Here is a 21,118-nt window from a genome sequence, read left to right on the forward strand (position 1 = left end):
GAAGCATTTGTTTTCTCGACAACTGTGTCTTGGGGATCGTTGATTTCTCTCTCGCTGTTGTACACGCCACCCTGATGATACTGGCTTTTGATTTGGAGGTACTTATCGCTGATTTGCAGTTATGATTATTTCCTCAACAACATCCACAAATTTGGCAACCTTTCATTACTCAGGTAGTGGTATTGGACTGTGGGTTGTAATTTGTCTGTAGATAAGTGTTACTCATCGAATTCTTAGGGTGATCCGTAATGTTCCTTATATTCACAGTACTAGCACACATTAATTTGAATCATTATAGTTTATACTGCTGGGTCCGGTTGAAGGGAATAAATTTGTCCATTCGCATTCTCTCCATAAAGATAAGTAAGACGTATGAACATTTCAATTGGGACAAATATATCACCGGAAGATAAAGTTAAGGTCATTTTACAGCACTAGTAGGGTGCTGTAAAATTTGAATTGCTTGATTTTTAGAACAATAGCCATCAGCAAAGAGACAGAGAAAGAAAAAACTCCTACGGAATAACAAATCGAAATATGACTGTTGCGACTGAAATCCCTATTATGGCAATGTCGACATCCACTCGGCGCAACTCTCAATCGACCACGAAAAGAGAGAATAAATGTCATCAATGTCATGTAGATGGGGAAGAGATAGATCAGAAAAATGTGCTCGCTGCTGAAGTGAACGTGTCGGTAAAATTTAGTTTGGATTTTTTTAAAATTAATATTGATATATCTTAAAAACTAAATTAAACAATTAAAGGGCGAACACGAAATTATTGCGACACATTCAACAGGGCATAACTTTTTTACCATTGGGTAAAAATCAATCAAATTTTGCACACTTTCTCATTGATGTGTATTGTTTACATGGTGTCAAACTCGAAGTCGTGTTTTTCGATTCAACGAAAATGGAAGTGAACCAACGCGAGTCGAGAGAACAAATTCTTTCCAAACACCTGGAATTTCCTGACCTGCAGTTGGGAAAAATGTTGAACATTCACCATTCAACCGTCTCCAGGAGCGGTTGACGTTGGACCACGACAAAGGAGCTGGAAGAAAATCGGGACCGGAGAACAAAAAGACGGAGGGAAAGGTGAAGCGGATGATTAAAGCAAATCCCAACGTCTCAAGCCGTGATTTGTCTAAAAAGATCGGCATGTCGCAGAGCTACGTCCAGAATGCAAAGAAGAGAGCTGGACTCCATACATACAAGGTATAGAACTTCCCAACCCGCGATGAGCGGCAACAATCGACGGCTAAAACTCGGGCACGGAAGCTCTACGAGAAGATGCTGACAAAATATGGCTGCTGTGTGATGGTCGACGAAACGTATATAAACCGATTTTAAGCAAATTCCGGGGTTGGAGTTTTTCACCGGCAAGAGCAAGTTCTATGTGGACGACAAATTTAAGAAGAAGAAAATGTCGAAGTTCGCCTCCGAATATCTCATTTGGCAGGCCATCTGCTCTTGCGGACTGAGGAGTGAGCCTTTCGTGACAAATGGCAAAAATGGCTATATCTACAAATCTGAGTGCCTCGAGAAGCGCCTTTTGCCGTTCTTGCAGCAGCACGACGAAGCTCCGCTATTTTGGCCAGATTTGGCATCATGCCACTATTCTAAAAGTGTCCATTTTGTTCCAAAGGACATGAACCCGCCAAACTGGCCGGAGCTGCGCCCGGTGGAGCAGTACTGGGCAATGATGAAGCGGGAACTTCGGAAGAGCAAGAAGACAGTCAAAGACGAGAAGGACATGTTAAAAAATGGAAAAAAAACTGAGAAACTGGTACCGTATGACATTGTAAAGACTTTGATGGAGAGCATCAAGCGAAAATGCGTTCAATTTTACACTCAAGGCTCCATCGATTAGCTTTCTTTTTGATTTTTGAAGTAAATATATGTAAACTACCCTAAAATTTTGGTTTGATTTTAAACATTATAAGAAAATTGGCATGACATTTTCGATGTCGCAATAATTTCGTGTTCGCCCTTCAAACATCGGAGCAGTTAAAGTAAGTACTATTTAGAAGATGAAAATGATGAATTAAATCTAGCATAGAATTATTAACTAAGTTAAATCTAACCTATCCTAAAGCGGAATTCCAGAACCCGGAATATTGCGAATTAGCTAGACTGGAATCGTCTGATATGATATATCGAGCTTTATAATATAAAAAATATTCCTCAGACAGACAGATACTAAAGAAATGTATAGAAAGAACAGCTCATGTTTAAAAGAAGGAAAATATCCACAAAATGTTCAGATAAATTGTAACAAATAATGTGAATACCAGAATAAATAAGCATTATTCAATTTTAGCCAAACAAACCATATTCGTAAATAATTGGGTCGTATCTATGTATTTCTCTATTACGGTTATTCAGTTAAATATTTTTTGTAAATATTACTTTCGGCCAAATAACTCTTGAACCAAATCCAGTCGGCGCAAAGGCATCTGTAAAAATAGCCTTCGGATAAACGACATTCGACTAAACGGCCCGTTCGGCTAATCGGCATTCGGTCAAACGGCCCATTCGGCAATGATCCATTCGGCCAATAGGAATTCGGCCATATGAACCATTCGTCCAACTGACCCTTTCTATAAAGTGGCAGTTGTCCAAATAGCGTTCAGCCAAACAGCATTCGGCCAAATGACAGGACACCTTTTGTGGGACACACTGAAAAAAATGTACCTTCAAGCATTCATAGAACCTGTAATCTCCTAGTCTGTAGTTGGGTGCAATCTTTTTACAAAAAATCCTTTTTCACATTTTCTGTTCCCTTATACCCTTAGAACCAAGGTTCATCCAAGGTTCAGAACGCCCGGAGCGCATACGCGTTTTTCTCAAAACACACTTTTTCAACTGGTCAACATGATTCCGGCCGGATTATTTATTCTTTTTTTAAATGTTCGCAAAATTCCCGAGTAAAATCTTTGCTCTCGGACAATTTTTTTATTAATTATTGGCAATGTTTTAGTCAAATTTATGCTAAAAACAGGAAAAAAGTCGACAATAATAACGTTTGCATGATTTTAATAGGAACGATATTCATTCATGTACCTTTTAAGAGTCAATTGAGAACTGTCAATTGTTTGGAAACAGAAAATCCAAACATGAGAAATTATTGTGACTAGTAAAAAACTAACTTCATTTAGCCAGCCAATTCTCCGACAGATGTCATCAAAAAATTCCTAGAACAAATGTTTGTGTACTCCTCAATACCCAATATACTTTAGGTGAAAATAGCTCTATTGTAAAAAAAATTCTATAAAACAAATTATCAAAAAACAGGTCAAATTACCCTACTAACCCCTAACTATGATGACGTCATAGAAAATTCCCAACAGCTACAGCTGCGGTATTTTCTAATGGGGCCTATCGATCTGAAATGCTGCGATGGACCGAATTGATTTTTAAACTAGTCTCATGAGTCCCAAAATCTGTAACTTCAAAGCCTTACTTTGAAAGCCACTAAAGTACCTTGATGCAATTCTAATTTAATTGAATCCTTCAGTATATGTAATTAGCAACCCCCATTCATAACTATCAACTAAAGTTGTTGAAGTATTCAAATGCTCATTCAATTGAGTAATGAAGTTAAATGTCTAAATGAACGACGGTTTCAATTTAATAAAACTTCATCCCATTCCCACTGCATCTCGGAAGCAGCGTGCATCGTCAAACCATTTCCGCGAAAAAAAAGTCTGCAGAAATCAATTGTTTTCAGTTTTTATCTGCAACCACGCGACTGTTGGTACATAGATAAGGCAACCATCGTCAGCCAGACGGGAAATGCACTTAATGGGTTTATGTACTTGTTTTGTTATGCTCCCCTTTTTCTGCACTGAGCTGCCTCTAGCCTGATGCATGTGGTGTGCTCATCTCTGCCCCGCAGCACATCCGCACTGATCGTAACCAATAAGGCTGTGTTTTTTATCTTAATCTTTTCGCTGTATATCTTCCCGTTGAATTTCGCCGACCAACACCGCCCGCTCAAGCCAGCAGCGAATGTTTACAACTGTGTAGGGTAATGTACATATTATATGTGCCATTTTTAGATACGAACAGAACACTCCAAAATTGAGGCAGACTTCGTACTTCTAGTCTCTCTATTCTTTGTGGCTTTAATTTCAACACATAAAACAAATTATTCAAAATATGCCAATGTTGGACATAGACCCGGTACCTTATATACACATTGTTTGTTGAAAAATCTTGAAGAAAGTTTTCTGTTCCGAACTGCGCCCAAAGCGGTTTCAATTTGTGAGCTATGTTTTTGACCACATAAAAAGTTTTCTTTTCAACCGGAGATCACCGCCGACTGCACAATCATAGCGCAAAACACTTGATCATCCACGTGCGGATCGAATCGGTTGGCCACTGGCCTGTTGAAACTCGGCGTTGTGTGGTGCTGTGTAGCTGTTAGATTAGACGACGTGGATGTGCAGTACCGTGCGTTCGTCCGAGTGTTTCATGGTCAGCGGATGTAGGTTAATGGTGCCCTTGAGATGGTGGTAGTGGCGGTGTTGACGCTGGCAACGATGGACGTCGTGGTTATGCTCTTGCTTGCACAAGCCAAGGTACATTGAACTTGATGGACCCCCGCCCGGTCAGAGTTGGAAAGTGCGATGGTCACGAAGAAGACGTAAAATGTTATACCGTTCGGAAAGGGCGTTTGGTGAGTTAGGAATATCCGTGCAGCTCGACAGCTTATTGAATAGCGATCGCTGCTAAAGACAATATGTTACTTACGAAAGTAGAACTAACCAAAGTTCGGTAAAAGTTTGACGCCATTGAAAACCCGTTATCAACTATCCCGTATCTACCATCGCCAGCCACCAGAACGGCTCACCGATCGTATCTCCATTATCCCTTTCGTCTCTACTTTGTTTTACTACATTTCTAGTCTAATAAACACCCAACCGCAAAGCACAGTTCAAGGCAAATGGAAACGGAGGTGCCGAGAGAAAAATCTCTCACAACAAAAACATGACTGATTGAATTAAGACTTCACTTTAATCAGAAAATTGCTCCAATGTAATTCAACTTATTTTATCAATTTGGACAGCATGAAACGTCTAACGATCCGCAGAGACGGGGTAAGACCGCCGGAATATGTACGTAGCGGAGAGAGGGCTTCAGACGAGAAGGAGAAGCACGCGTGGGTATCGCATCAAACACCAAACAACAAACAGAAAGCGCGGAAAACAACCGATGGCAGCCGGTCTCCTGGTAAGTTTCTCACTGAAACTTTTATGTATAATAATATTGAGGTTATTGGTTTACTCAACGCCCCTATAATTTCTCCGCAGTTATTCGCTGCGACTCGGCTCTGAGAACTCCCTCAATTTGACTCGACACGACATACCGTGAGCGTGTTGATTTTGGTTTATTTTCAGTAGGTACAAGGCGCCGGCATTGCCGCGCCGCTGCCGCCACGCTGTTTGCAGGCAACGCAACACGACAATTTTGTTAGTCGAGCTAATCAGAGATGATCATGATTTGAGATCATCAACCACGATGGGTGGTGTGTTTTCCCCAAAGAGGTCTTAATTAGGCAGTCGGTATTATTGCTGCTCAAAAAGCGAAACGTTGCTTCGTTAGATAACCGCAAACGGTGCAAGCGTTGTTGATTTGCATCGCTAGATTATAACTATGAATGGCAGCAAACGAGCGAACAAACGAGCTACTAGATGACAGCCAAAGATTCCGATCATTGATATACAATGCAAAGCTTACTTGTTACCAAAAGACTAGGCTGGGTGGATGGAAACATTCGCATGCAATTAGAGCTCCAATAGAACTTTCTTTATCCAATTTGTTTTGTTAATCCATCGTTTGAACAGAACTCTTACAAGAGCTGCCATTTTCCAATAGCCTTCCGGGATTCGGAAATTAAAAAGAGAATTTTCCCGCGAAAAAGAAGAAAATACACAAAGCAAAGCTGGCAAAGATGGAACAATTCGAGATCAAGGTGAATGCGATCAGCAATAGAATGAATATAGTGAGAATCAAAGACCATAACTTCAACTACGGCATCATCAACGTGCACGGTACGCACGAAGCAAGACCCGAGAACGAAAAAGAGACATTTTGCGCGCAATGCAAAACAGTTTCCGACAGTTTTCCAAGACGGGATGTTTAGCTCGTTATCGGCGACATGAACGCCCAGAGTGAGAATAGGGGCTAAAGCCCTTCCCGAAAATTATCAGTGTTAAAACAATCGTTCATTTCGGTGAACGGTAACAAATGTGTCTCTCGTCAAAACGATTGAAAAAGTTTGAACAAATTGATGAGGAAATGTCGAAGAAGAGATTGTATAGGAGACTAAGCCGACTCCAAAAAGTGGCACTTCCCCCAAGCCAAAAATAATTGGATTGAAAAAAAATACTTAATTCCGACTAATTTAATTAAATAGTCAATAATAATGATTTTGAAGAATATCATCTGATCACTTCATTGAGAACTTATTGTTTTAGGCATCATGAGGACTTTGGAATATTGTGGGAATTGGATCTTATAACTGATCTCTAAGCCAAGATCCCATAGTTGCCATAAGCCAAGATATCATAGTTGTCCAGGAACTGGTCCGGATCCGGGAGGTGGTCCGGATCCGGGAGGTGGTCTGGATCCGGGGACTGGTACTGGTCTAGACTGAACTAGTTCGGATCCATGGTCTGTTCAGGATTCGGGACTGGGTCTGGATCTAGATCAGAACCGATGCAGGGTACCATATCGATTTTTAAATTTTCATTTCACTAGCGAACCATCCAGCAAAAAAAAATGTTCGAAAAACTGTTTGGTCTTGTAATGTACCCACATATACAGCTACCGAAATTCTACTACTACCTTTGCGATAATATGGGCTTAATATCGCAACGAACAATTGTGTGGTCTGTTACCAAAAAGACAATAGAATCTTACTCAAAAGTAATAGAAACGTGCACGTCAGATTTTGGGGTTCGAGGAAAAAGCAAAAAATTAATGTGCGAAATAACCCTTTGAAGAATATTAGCGGACGGTGGGAAGTTGTGAATATCATCTATACCCGTTAAGCTATACATGATAAAAATTCAGTAACTGCTGTCAAATGTTTCTATTGTTATGAAATTCCTTTTTCTATTTGCAAATATTGCTTCAACTTATGTTCTTCATGGTTGTGTAATTGGCGATTAAATATATCACATGAAAAGTGTTTTTAATCATATGTATTTGTGCTATGCAGTGTCATGTTTTGCAGCCGATTTCAATTGCACGAAAAAAATTAGATGAAAATTATTGAATTGTTTCTCCTATTTTTAGCGATGGTTTACAACTCCCCACCGAAATAACAAATGCTGATTCCATGTATTTTACGCAATATGCCATATCTTGAAGATGATTACGATTATTTTAAATTGGTTTAGCCTGTGGGTGTATTAAGGTGTCCTGTACAAATATCAGATGAATTATTGACAATCGACCGATGTTTATAGTGGTTATAACCCGAAAACAAAACTATGTTCACAACTCCCTACCGTCCTCTACAACTAATAAAATAATTTTGACGATTATTCCGCCAAGAAATAATATAAAAATATTTATTATTTAAACAAATTTAGTTGGAGAATTTATAGTTTCAGCAAACTTTTGGAAATGCTATTTCAAAAAAACTTGGTTGAATAGAACGCAGCTAACCTGGGTTCGATTCCCAATCTCCGCACTTATTTTCAGGTTTAGAAATTTTTACAACTTTAATAAAGAACCTAAAGACCCTAAGGCCTATAATAAAAATGCAAAAAAAAACTATAATCAAAATGCAAAAAAACTTAGTCGAAGACATTCTGTAACTTACTTTATTGAAGACATGAATACTCCGAGTACCGTAAACCGGGGTAACTTTGATCACTAGGGTGACTTTGATCACTCGAAACATTTTTCGTAGATCGCTTATTAAACCAGAATATCATCCACCGAATCATTTTAATTTGAAATGATTTTTACTCTAAACTTATAAAATACTGATTTGTTACACTTTTTGAGTATATTGGTCGGTTTTTGGGTAGAAAAACTACGAAAAACCGAAATTTGTCATTACCTTTTTTTACGAAGCTTCGTAAAGTGTCTATTTTTTTGTAAAACAAAGAAATCTCAGATTTGAGCAAAAGTAATAAATTACAATTTTCCTTTAGATTGGGATGTGCCAAATTTGGTTTTAAGAATTTGTTTATTTTAAATTCATTTTTTTGTGAAACTAGTTGGCAATTATTTCAAATTATTCTAAGCTAAAGTTCGCAACATTTTTTTATAGTTCAATATTCCAACGTGTTAAAATGGATGAAACTTTTTTTATATAGATAAAACACTGAAATAAAACAATTTTATCAGATTTAAAGCTTTCCAGAATCTTTTATTCTAGTTGGACACAAATTATACGGATTTTGGGTACTCGAATTTTACAGTACATTGAAATACTTTGTATAATACCAATTAACATCTATTTAACAATGAGTATTTTTCCAGAATTAGTTTAAACAAACATTTGAATGAAAAACATTGACATCAATAACTTAATGTGGGTGAACATGGAGGTTATCAAAATCACCCCGGAATAAGAAAACGGACTTCAACTTGAAATCATTTTTGGAAAAATAGCTGTAAGCGGACAATTTTAGGAAAAACCATCCAATCACGTTCTCCATACATCAGTACATGGTTTAAAAATATTAAACTTGAAAAAATGTGTTGCGTCTAAAAATAAGTAATGATTACTTCAAAAATTGATCAATGTCACCTCGGTTTACGGTATTCATTATATCGAAATATGTTAGACTATATATGAGTGAAAACCTTTAAAACAAGTTATTCTGATATTATTGTAATTGATAAATCTCTTCTGCTGTGTATAAAAAATAAAATTCACATTGTATTCAATGCAGTCTCTGAAGCTTACAATAAAAAGATTTATTAAAAAGAACTGGTTTGATGAAATTTCTTAAATAGCGTTTTACATCTCGATATATTAAATTTGTGTAGCATTCATATATTCAATAAAGTTGCATAAAATTACAATTAATTATTTCTCCATGATTTACTAGGAAATTTAACCAACAATATTATTATAAAAAGCGCTTTTTATGATGAAAAACTTCTTCGAGGTTGTTAAACCTTCAAAGTTGATGGTTTCGAAATAATATGATGTTGACCATTGCAGAAATTTTTGGACATTTATTCCACTTCAGAAGCGCATTTTGTGTTTGAATTATTTGACTTCATTGACATATTATATTTATTAATTATAACCGGCATCTGTTAGACTAATTTTTTTCTGAACTTTCACTAATTTATCAAACTTTCATTAAATTTAAACATTCTTGAAAAATCAACAATTTTCATCAAGACTTACCCCCCCCCCCCCCCCCCAAACCAAAAATTCTGACTCAAATGATCAAATTCAAAAATTATTTGACCGCTTACCACAAACCACCATAAATGGTTCACTTAAAAATATTAAAATCAGACTCAAAATTTCACATGTTTTAGTTCACCTAGTGGTGCAATTGTGCCATTCTCATTTATCGAATAGCTGGTTATATTCAAAATAATTATGGAAATGTTTATTACATTCTTATTAAACTTGGCACATATTTTCAAGGCACACACCTGTAACATATTCGGTGTATCGGAAAAAATATAAACAATAGACATGTGTGTTATTGCTGATTTTTACTTAATGATTAAATCCTTTTCTCACATAACATGTTATTGATATATTATTGATAAATTAGTAAATAATTTTGGAACTAATAACAAGAAGGTTAGTAGTTAGATCGGAACCAATTTGGGACAAATCGTTTAGATAGATCACCTTCCAGAATCAGTAGATAAGTTGGTTTCAGCGTAAAAAAAAATAAAATTATCTCCAAAACTCAACGTAGGGGTTAAGTACATAGAATGCGCATGCAAAATTTGAAATAACTCGATAAGGTAGTTTTTGAATGGCTGCTAAAACCGCAAATCTTGTTTTTACAGAGGCGTTCCGCTCAAAGCTTCGTCACCAAGTCGTTTGTCAATATTTTTAAATGGAAAAATTACAGAATATTATTGAAATAAGGCAGTATAATGCACAAAAGTTTCGATCAATTCGCTTCACCCAAATTTCTAAAAAAATCGCGAAGCAGTGTTTTTTTACGCTGAAACCTTATCTTTCCCATAGCGTGATCTTAGGAGTACTCCTATTTAACAAATCCATTGTTTAATCTGTGAATCGCTAATACTAGTCCATGTTTTCAAAATAATTTTTTTTAAATAACTCATGGTGCATTACATTTTTCTAAAGGAGGCAAAAATTCTAGAAAACACTACCCAAAACGGGACCATTAATAAACCACGTAGGCAAAATTTCAGCATTTTTACACCCGTACACTTAAGCAAATTTTTCCAAACCAAAAACCTGTCATAAATTTCCACTGCTAAGTTTAGCATTTATTTCGCAATTGGGATTATTTGGCAAATGAGTTGATATAGAATCCTAAAATTTTAATTGTTGAAGTCTTCATACAAAAGTATACGCTTGAACAACCTCATCGCATTTTAATATTTTTTCGAGAGTTGTCCTACTGGAGCTGTAGAGCTAGGTTCTCGGAAGGGATCCCGGTCAGAATCACTCACTGCAATTACAGACGAGACGGGCAATGGCAACCCCTTAAAACACTGCTTAAGGCCAATTGCAGCGAGCTGCGATTCTGACTGTCATATTTATTGTACGGTTCAGATATGTGCGAGCGTAGGGACTTCGCGATTGAGTGTATTATCGCGTAAGTTTGAGCGTTTGTACGTGTGTCCTTTCGCATATTCGCGTGTGTTCTTGGACGATCATTTGTGGACCGGGAAGCTGATACTTAATTTAATTACTTAATTTTCGGTGTATGGTTCAAAAATTAGAAGAAAGTGAGTTTCTCCATATCACTAAAGAAGAAGAGAACACAAACACGATTTCAAACTACTTGAAATCGTCTAAATGACAGCAAAGTATACTTATTTACCATCAACGACAATTGCATTTCGTTCGAAGTTTTCCATGCTATGATAATCGGGAATGGATGATTCACGTGTGTCGGTAAATTATAGTATCATAATTTATCCAATTCTATCCTACCGAATGAATCGAATCGAATGCACGAATCGAACACCGGTAAAAAGTTACCAACGAATCCCAAGAAGGATTACCCACTATTCTATCATATATGCCAGTTCTGCATCCATTTCCTGACCTATCTGTCACAAATACTCCGACGAACACTTATGCAGATAAACATACGACTAGCACATAACAATGGTACATAAGTACTAAAACCTATAATTATTACAACACAACACCTCCAATAGGGTTCAACTGTTATATTTTTAATGCACCTGAGCACGTTAACGAAGCCGACCGATAAATCGACACACAATGACTTCCACTGCGAGCCGTGCTCACAAACATTTCCATTAAGCTGTTGAACAATGTCTGCAAACACAGCTCACAGAATAAGTCAATCCACGCTGACCTGTCAACCGGCCACGCCAGTGTGCACAGGCCGTTGGCTGAACGTTAGTTTGGGCTGGTGCGGAGTATGAAAAAACACAAAACATAAAAACGACGCATAAGTCCTCTCGGTCTCCTCGATACACCACTATCGAGGCGTAATGCCATCTTAACCATCTTAAAGCAGTTGTCTGTCAGAGGTTCTTTTAAACTGATGCACGAATATACTTGATGATGTTTGCAATGCCGTCAAATCCGTAAAATTAGGGTAGGAAATTAGTACGAATATGAAAATGAAGAAACTGAATGAAATGTACGAACAGGAAAATATGGATGAAATTAGCTCAAATGAACAAACTGAATAAAAAAAATACTTGATAAAATAAATTATTAGGATGAACTGACCATATATTTAAAATTAGTCCAATATTCGAAACCAATATAATAAACGAAACGAATAAAATTCGTGAAATTATTAAATTGAAAAAAATGATAGGTATATAGAATGGAATTGCCGACAAAAATGATTTAAATAACGTAAATAAATAAAATAAATAAGACGAATTTCAGAACCATTGTTTCAGAAAGTTCTAAAATATTTGTAAAAATCCAATTATTTGAAGTATGGTTAGTGAATATACAATGCAATTTCTAGTGTTTACGATCTATTCTGTTTTCAACTTTTCTCACAGTAAAAAATTTCTGAAAAAAATATTTATTTTGCGTCAAATGGCCATCACACTATGGAAAGATTTAATACAATCCGGTGACTAAAACATTTTGTCTCATAAGGGTATATATCGAAATGTCTAGTATTATTTTATTGTCGATAGCAAGAAAGCCGTAAACTAAGTCGATTACAGCTTGCAAATTGTGTTATTCGGAATTCCCGCTCCGGAGATATGAAATAATGAACCCTATACAAACCAGTATCATAACAAAGAAAAGGTTCTAACTATCAAAATATGCCCCTGGACATATAAGCTGCTTTTGAAGCACGAACATGCTTGTGATACAATATTTAATTTTTGCAAATAAATATGTTTTAGTCACATTGATTAGGAAAAATCCTTCATAAGAAATGTAAAATGGCTTGAGCATGGTGCAACGTTTCTGTTTGAGCCCAACAAAAGCTCAAATCGAATGCCCCAATTATCGCACTAATATTTGAGCCAGTGCGTTGAACAAAGATGGCAGATGCTGCTCTAACCAACGGATTCGTGTGAATAGGGTGAAGATAAAAATAGGGCGAAAATAGGATCTTTTCCCTAAAAAGAACCAAGTATGTTTTAATTTTTCGCTAGAATTCATGGATTCAAAAAGACAGTCGCTTCTGGATATGAATATGACCCGTACGAAATTGCTCTTACCACACTACAAGGACGATTATATGACGATCTGTGTATTCATAACCATTAAAATGTTTTCAGAACCATACTCATTCGATCAAGTGTACCTGTGTTTTCATACCCCGATATTCAAAATTGGTTTAGTTTTGCCTCTAAAACACCAACGAATCAACACTCTTTATGCAACGGTCTCATTTTTGGTAATTGAAAATTGGTAAGTGAGGAATAAAAATATAAAATATTTAATATCTCCGTCGTTCGTACATACAGACACACACAGACATTGTCCCAGTTTGTCGAGCTGAGTCGATCGGTATGTGAGACTCGGCCTTCCGGGCCTCGGAATTTTTTTCAGAGTTAGAACAAATCCTACACATTTCTCTTGTAAGAAATGTAAAACGTTGAAAGGGAACTGAAAAGCTGTCCACAAACACTGTAACAAATTATTACAAACAATTTTAGCAATTTAAAAACAGGGAAATCTGAGAAAATAAGGAGCAAATACTTGGTTAAAAAGGGTTTTCACATGCGCATAATCGCAACATTTAACTGGCACTACGATATTTCTCGAAAATCAGTTATGTAGTATTAATTGATAGACTTAAAATAAAATTCGAATACGTTGACCATGTCTCCTAAACCCCTTCCACTAAAAGATGGACTCTTCGATTTAAGAGCTTACCAAAAAGAACCTTCTGCGGAGAAACCAAACACAAATAGCAGGTTTTTACCGAATAGCTTTTAACTGACTTTCAATACTGAATGTAATAATATGCGGCTTTTCCTGCGTACAAATTCTTTTTTATCCTGTTTTTACACTGAAGGTCCCGCCAAAATTTTCGTAATTTTTTCTAAGTGTTTCTTATTCCGAGCGACCCTAGACCTCATCATGCAACCAAGTCGAAACGACCTTTTCATACAAATTTGTCTACAATGAACTTTCGTTTCGAGATGCGAATTACCAGCCCAGTTCTATGCATAAGGTTTTTACCGATTATTATATTCTAATGGAACTTGATGAAGCATGCTCTTCGGACATTTGAATTTTTCAATTGACAATAGAATTGTTTTTGGATCGATTAAGCTAGTCCGAAAAAATTGAATTTCCCAACGACGCAAACTATACAAATTCCCTATATTAGTTATGTAATTTACTTTTAGACTTTATCTCATCAGTATCTAACACTAACTTGATGACAGGACTAAGCTAGCGCCGGATTGATGCTAGCTCCAAAAAATGGAGACACAATTTGTGTTCCTGAGCAAACCCTTAGTCAAGCGTGGTGTCCCCGCAAGAAAAGGAGCTCATTTTGAGCTGATGAGAACTAATGAAATCGAAACATTTGCTTTGGCTTAGCAAGTCAATGCAAGATGCACTACGCTACGAGAACAATTGTGGTAAAACTATGTTTCTCCTTTAAGGAAAAAACTGGTTAAAGCCATCATGGTGCGTGAAGAGCACAAAACCTATAACTATATTAGTTATGGAATTTGCTTTTTCAACTTCAACAACATAGTGACAGAACAAAACTAGCGCAAGATTTTCTTGCCGGACACCACGCTTGAATAGGGGTTTGCTCAGTAACACAAATTGTGTCCGTTTTTGGGAGCTAGCGTCAATCCGGCTCGTGTCACTAAGTTCGTGCCAGATTCTGATAAGACGAAGTTGAAATGCAAATACCATATATAGGTTTTGTGCTCCTCACGAGCAAATATGATTTTAAACAATTTTCTGCTTAACCCTAGAACGTTGCACTGGGGTACAAATGTACCCCACGCCCTCTTTGAAGCCGTGTGAAGACAAGAATTCGGCATTTATCGACATTGTACCCTAACCATAATTAAATTTATAGTTCCTAGTAAGAGTAGGAAAAGGTGGTATAGCCAGTTTGCTTCTAGCCTTCGTGGAAGCAGGTGTCAAAGTTGGCGTGGGGTACATTTGTACCCCAGTGTACGGTTGCCGTTAGTGTTTCGTCAGGTTTCGTTAGGTTTCGTTCTGTCAGTGCAAATGTTACTCGTGACAATACAAGTTTAAATACTGGTTGTTTTACTACGTAAGTAACCATTAGCATTATATAATCGTTTTTAATCATTTATTCAACTAATTTAATTTAATTTTGAAGTAGAACAAATCGTTCTCATTTTTGATGATTTTTATTGTTTATTTTTATAGTTTTTTTCAAAACAATGGCTCGCAAGTATAATTTGCGCACAGTAACTGCCGTAACAGTAACGTTGCGTGTTATCAATGTATTACTGGTCATTTTTTCGTTTCAATTTCCACCCCATTTCGTGGTATTTTCCAAAACCAGATTTTTAAACTTTCGCTCTGTCAAATAATGGCACTTTTTAAAAAAATTGCGAAATTCCATTTTGACCGTTTCTAAACCAAACCATGGTTTAACTTTTAGAATCATTTGATTCTTTTCAAATTGGTTGAAAATTCGCAAAATTATAGTAATTTTTTTTTGAAAAAAGTCAAAACCGCGATCTTTTCACTTTTTTTGTTTCAACCAATTTTTGTATCATTGACTTAATAACTTCCGTACTTTCATTTACACAGCTGTTTTTGCAATTAAAAACGAAGAAAATTATGTATTATACATTTCTTTTGTTTGCATTTTTACCTGCGAAAATTGCGATAGAACGCGTGGGGTAGGTTTTACCCCAGTGCAACGTTCTAGGGTAGAAAACGCAAGTGCAACGTTCTAGGGTTAATGGAGAAAAAATAGTTTTTACCAAAATCGTTCTGCACCAAGAAGAAATATTGAAATCTATTTTACTATTTTCTCGTTTTGACCATTAAATTTTTTCAAACTAAAATCCTTGCTAATAACGACAAATGATCATGTGTATGGAAGCTCAAACTTCCTTTTCAAGCTCACCCCAACGAACTCATAATGAAACTAAGCCAACAACTATAGACCTTTGAAGCTGATCGCTCATTAATTTAGAATTGAAATGAAAAATAAACTAATTTTTAATTCACATACAAATAAGCATTATCAAATGAAACAAAACAAGTTTCATTCGCCTAACAAAACATCGCTTACAAAATGGCAATTTAAATGACATCAATATAACTACGTCCATAGCGTAACGCTCTGGCGAACACCACTCCGTTGAAACTTACCCTTCTGGTACACAAACAATAGCCGCCGTTCACTGATACCGTGCAGTACTCCAAAAGTAAAAAAATAAACAATCCAAAACAATGCACAAAAACAGTTGCCCGAATCACCAGCCGTCGTGTGAGATCCCAATCCGCTTTGAACTTTCTTCTGTCTTCTCTTATCTTTTCGTTATGTTAAAGCTATTTATCTCTCAATTTCACAGTCATGCACTTAACCACGCAGCAAAAGCCAGAAACAGACGAAACTTCGAATCCGCTTGAACTTCGCTACGAAGCCGGTGCGCCACAAGCAGAAAAAAAAACACAACACGGTGAAAAGGTCACACGCCTGTGCGGCGATCGTTACAGCCCTCTTGGCAAGTATTTCACATGAATTTTCATATTATTTTCCACCAAAACAGCGCGAACAACAGCACCCGAGCATTGTTTTGATGATAGGTATGGTATGTTTGGTCAAGCGTCCAAACCAATCCCACGTAGACTTTTCACCCGCACGCTATACGGCCACTAACTATGGGGTATAGGTTTTCTTTCCAACCGGGCGCCTTCTCCCGGGCACAGTAATCACTATCTTCCAACAACAGTTAATTAACTGTTAGTCGATGGAGCTTCCTACTCACACTCCGGGTATAAGTGTAGATTTCTCATGTCATGGTAAATCGCGTTTTCGCAGCACAGAAAACGTACTCAGACAATTCTATTATCTTACACTTCTTTCGGTAACTTACTTTCGCACAGCTTCTACACTTCTTCGAGCAACCCACATTCATGCGCGGCTATCCAAGCAGATTGCACACTACGGACACTTCTCGGGGAATCCATTCAGAACGAAAAAAAGCAATCAATGATAATCGAAGAATTCAGATTCACCAGCAGAAGACCGAACACCTGGGCTGCATCAAAGATCGGTTCGATTCACTCACGCACGCGCGCAGACTGTTTCAGACCATCTCGCGCAATTAACATCCACTCGGTAACGTTAGGTTCACTAGACTGTTGGCTTACAGACCACGATACTTACGCCCGAGCCCACACTGATAAGCTCGGCGCTTTGCATTTGGGATGAGCACAATTGAGAGCGATTGAGAGTGAGAGCAAACAAGCGGACCATCACTGCACTGCACTGACTGGAGCAGCAGCGCTCGGGTATCAAGCGAAAATTGGTAACTTGATCGGATCGAGTTCCCCTCCGCACCTGTAGACTACTCAAGTCGCACGTTTTTGCTCATACTTCGGTGTGCGCTCTCTCCGTTACGCGATGGTAACGCCGGCGTTACCAACGGGCTGTTTTTTGGGTATCATCGCATAGCGATCCCGAACTGAAAAAGGGCAATTAAAGGTTTAGCCTGGCTTTAAATTGGGTATAATAGAATATTTCTGTAAAAAATTCTTCTATTAAAAATTTGTTTTCAAGAGCATGAAATTATATCACATAAGTGAAACCTGCAGAAATTCACAATACGATGAATATGTGAAAAAATAAATACCTGAATCATCGCTTTTCTCATATTTGGCCAAACCAAATTGAACGCCATACTTTTTTCTAGTATTTTGCAATTTAAATAAAAAATGTTAAACTGCATTTTTATATAACTTCCCATTAACATAGCAATTTAAGCAACGCTTATTTGCTTTCGTCTACTATTTGTGTTCCCGAAAATAAATAAATGTGGGTGCTGCAAGTACTATGTTGGTGCGATAGCGATTTTTAGAGAATGTATTTCAAAATGGCGCTTGGTCCTTTTTGGCTTAACACAGGCCATTTATGTTACACTATACGGCAAAATTAATCGTGATCAATATAAGTTTACGAAGTTTCGCGGTTTTAAATAAAATATTTTTGAAAGAGAGCATTTTATTACTGAAATTTTTATTTATGTCTCGAAATTAACATCACATTACTATGCTAGTATCTGAAATTTCCCATAACAATATGAAATTATAGAAATTGTTTTATGTCAAAATGTTATGTCAAAAAAATTAATTTAAAGTACCCTTACCAACATATGAACATATCTTACCCAGAGTCACTGTATAGATACCATTGAAAGCTAGAAAATACATTTGACCGTTTTTGGTTATGTTTGGTATCACTATGCGACCCGCGAAGAATGAGGAAAACCTGCATTTCCGAACCCGTCGCCACTTTGTTTTGTACAACACACCCGACGATCTGGCGATCATGCTGTCCGGCGGCAACATCACGCACTCAGCTGTTTTATGTTTTCGGTTTTGCTTTATTTTGTTTCTTGTTTGTTTGGTAGGTTGTGCGCGTCGGTCGCGTTCGTGTACCAATTCGCTGGCAGTGTTTTTTGTTTATGTTTGTCGAGTTGCAAATTCGGAGACGTGAGGTAAATTTTAACGATGAATGGTGAATTTTGGACAAATTTTGCGTTCCACTGCATAAATGATATTTGGCTTCATTTCGCATAGGAACACGTACAGAAGTTTGATTATCTAACTGCTCACCTTCTCTTGTTGATCAATTCTGATATCACGGTGGATAAATGTGTTGCTGTTTCAACTAAAGACGCTGTATCCCTCTGGATAAATCTCGCCATCTCTATCTTTTTCGTATGATTTATTTGTCAGTGTCATTCCAATCGAGTACGGGACCTGTCAAAAGCACTCATTTTTTTTCGAGAGTTGTCCTACTGGAGCTGTAGAGCTAGTTTCTCGGAAGGGCTCCCCGTCAGAATCACATACGAGACAGGCAATGTCGCCCACTAAAACACTGCAACAGGCCAATTGTAGCGGGCCGTGATTCTGAATGTGATATTCATTGTACGGTTCAGGTATGTACGGGCGTAGGGACTCGCGATCGCGTGTATTATCGCGAGGAGCTCGAGCATTTGTAGTTAGCGTGTTCGATCGCGTGTACATTTATATGTCGCGTGTGCTAACGTGTATGTAACTTCGCGTGTATAAATTCTATTTTATAACCATGTGCCTTATTCGCGTGTGTTCTTGGATAATCGCGCGCGGACCGTCAGTCTAATACTTTATTTTTTGGTGTTCTGCTAAGATGCTAAAAGAGTGTGAGATCTTCCATATCACTAGAGTGACTTCGCGTGTACAAGACTGGATTTTGTAACCGTAGCATTTCCTATATACGCGTGCGTTCTTGGATGATCACGCGGACCTTCATTCTGATAGTTAGTTTTTGGTGTACAATTCACATTCTGACAGGCATATCCTTTATATTAATGTTAACCTAAGTTTATGTGGATGTAATAACTAATGCTGTCTTTTCTCTTACTGAACTCTACGGATAGTACACGCTTTCCTCTCACATTAAAATTATCAACAAAAGTAGAATATGGTGCATGCGTAGTTGTAGCTGACTTTTTTTCACTAAACTGTAGTAATAGAGTAGCAAATATTTGCAAATGGACACATTGTAGTAGTTATATAGAAAACATATATTGATCTGATTTGATACCTTGGGATCGGGTGGGACCACCAGGGCACCTGATTGAAACGATGGTGGATAGGGAGAGTGGAACTGCCAACTTCCTATTATTAACATCTCGTAGATTGAAGGCGGGCTCTTCTCCCCACCTACTGGGACAACATCCAGTATAATGGCTTGTTTTGCGTTTAGATATATGATGATGTCATTGGAAGGAGACTCTCAACAATCCCGCAAAAGGCGCTTAAGCTTACGGGTTAGCCCACCCTATTTTGGCCCTTCATACAATGATATGCTGAAGATATCCAGAACGTAAAACTTGAACAAATTATGCAGGAAGGTCAGTCCATGCTACCGGTTGTGCCTTGCTACAGTAGGTGGTAGATCATAGTCATAGTCATAGTCAAATTTAACAGCTACCTTAAAACTAGGAATGAAGTTCGATATACAAGGTGAGAAAGATTTTTTTATGACAAATACTAGGAATACAGAATGCAAATGTGGTTTATTACCATCATCGGTGTTGTAGCGATTATATCTGTGACAGAAGGGAGTAGGCGGATATGGGGACAGGTATGAAGACCAAACTTGCCACTTTCAGGCAAACAGGAGATCAGCGACATGACTTAGAGCCTCAGGCTACCCAGACGTCAAGACCCGGATTGATGGGTGTGATTCATCGGACCTGCGGAAAATCGGGACGCTCTCGCTTTAAATTGCGTGGTAAAGGCACTCTGATGCTGATCGACTCCACAAGACTCTTCTAAAAACGAGAAATAAAAAAAGATGGGCCAAATTGGAATATTTATCGTTTTTATGAAAATATAAACAAGGGACATAGAGAGGAGGTCGCGATTTGCCAGCATCATTGCTCTATATTTCCCGGAATAGAGCAATGAGAGGGGACCCAAACAAAGGTAATCTGGTCAGATTTTTCAGATAACGTACACAAGGACTCCTGTATCTTCCCCAGAAAATACCGGAATTGCTTTTTGGGCTTCATCGCACGAAGAGCCTCGATAGAGCTGAGGCTGTCCGAAATGATGAACTAGTGCTCTGTGAGCAGATTATCCCAAGGGTGCACTGAATTGCAGCTAACTCTGCGACGTAAACTGAAGCGGGATCATTGAGCTTGAATGAAGCGGTGAAGTATTATTTAAAATACCGAAGCCAGTGGACCCATCGAGATTTGATCCGTCAGTGTAGAACATTTTGTCACAGTCGACTTCTAGGAATTAATCGTAAAATATATTGGGGACTACTTGCGGGCGTATATTGTCCGGGATTTCACGAATCTCTTCCTTCAGGGATGTAAAAAGTAAAACGCTCGCAGCAATCTGGTTTGCCTGGTCGAGGTCATTCACTATAACGCGCATCTTATTAGCTCGAACACGTATTATCTGAGCTACGGACGGGTAGTTAGCAATCAGCTCTCGTGAGATCTCCAGAATATTGGGCGATTTCGTATTGGGCCGGAAATAGGACACCCAGGGTCGATTTTAACTGGCTGGGTATGTTTTAATGCGGGGAGGATAGGAAGAATCAGGGAAGGGAATAGTTTTGGGGACATTATTGGAATATCAGGGGGCTTAGCGTGTCGAAGAATATAGTAAAATCAGAAGTATCTAGACGGACACGGTTGAGATTATACGAAGAAAGATTGATGCTCTGTGCCATGTAGTCAAAGTACAAGGACATAAATCTGATT

At 37.8% G+C, this 21,118-nt stretch overlaps 1 protein-coding gene across 1 annotated transcript in view; it reads right to left on the minus strand.

The window, feature by feature from the left end:
* Positions 1–16,660, minus strand: part of LOC131691787 (myosin-IIIb-like) — a 306,173-nt gene extending 289,513 nt beyond the window's left edge. The window contains exon 1 of the mRNA XM_058978428.1: positions 15,999–16,660. The gene's annotated coding sequence lies outside the window, so the exon portion shown is untranslated. The remainder of the gene's footprint in view (positions 1–15,998) is intronic.
* Between the last annotated feature and the right edge of the window lie 4,458 nt (positions 16,661–21,118).

This window comes from Topomyia yanbarensis, chromosome 3 (assembly GCF_030247195.1).
Source record: "Topomyia yanbarensis strain Yona2022 chromosome 3, ASM3024719v1, whole genome shotgun sequence".
NCBI classification, from domain to species: domain Eukaryota; kingdom Metazoa; phylum Arthropoda; class Insecta; order Diptera; family Culicidae; genus Topomyia; species Topomyia yanbarensis.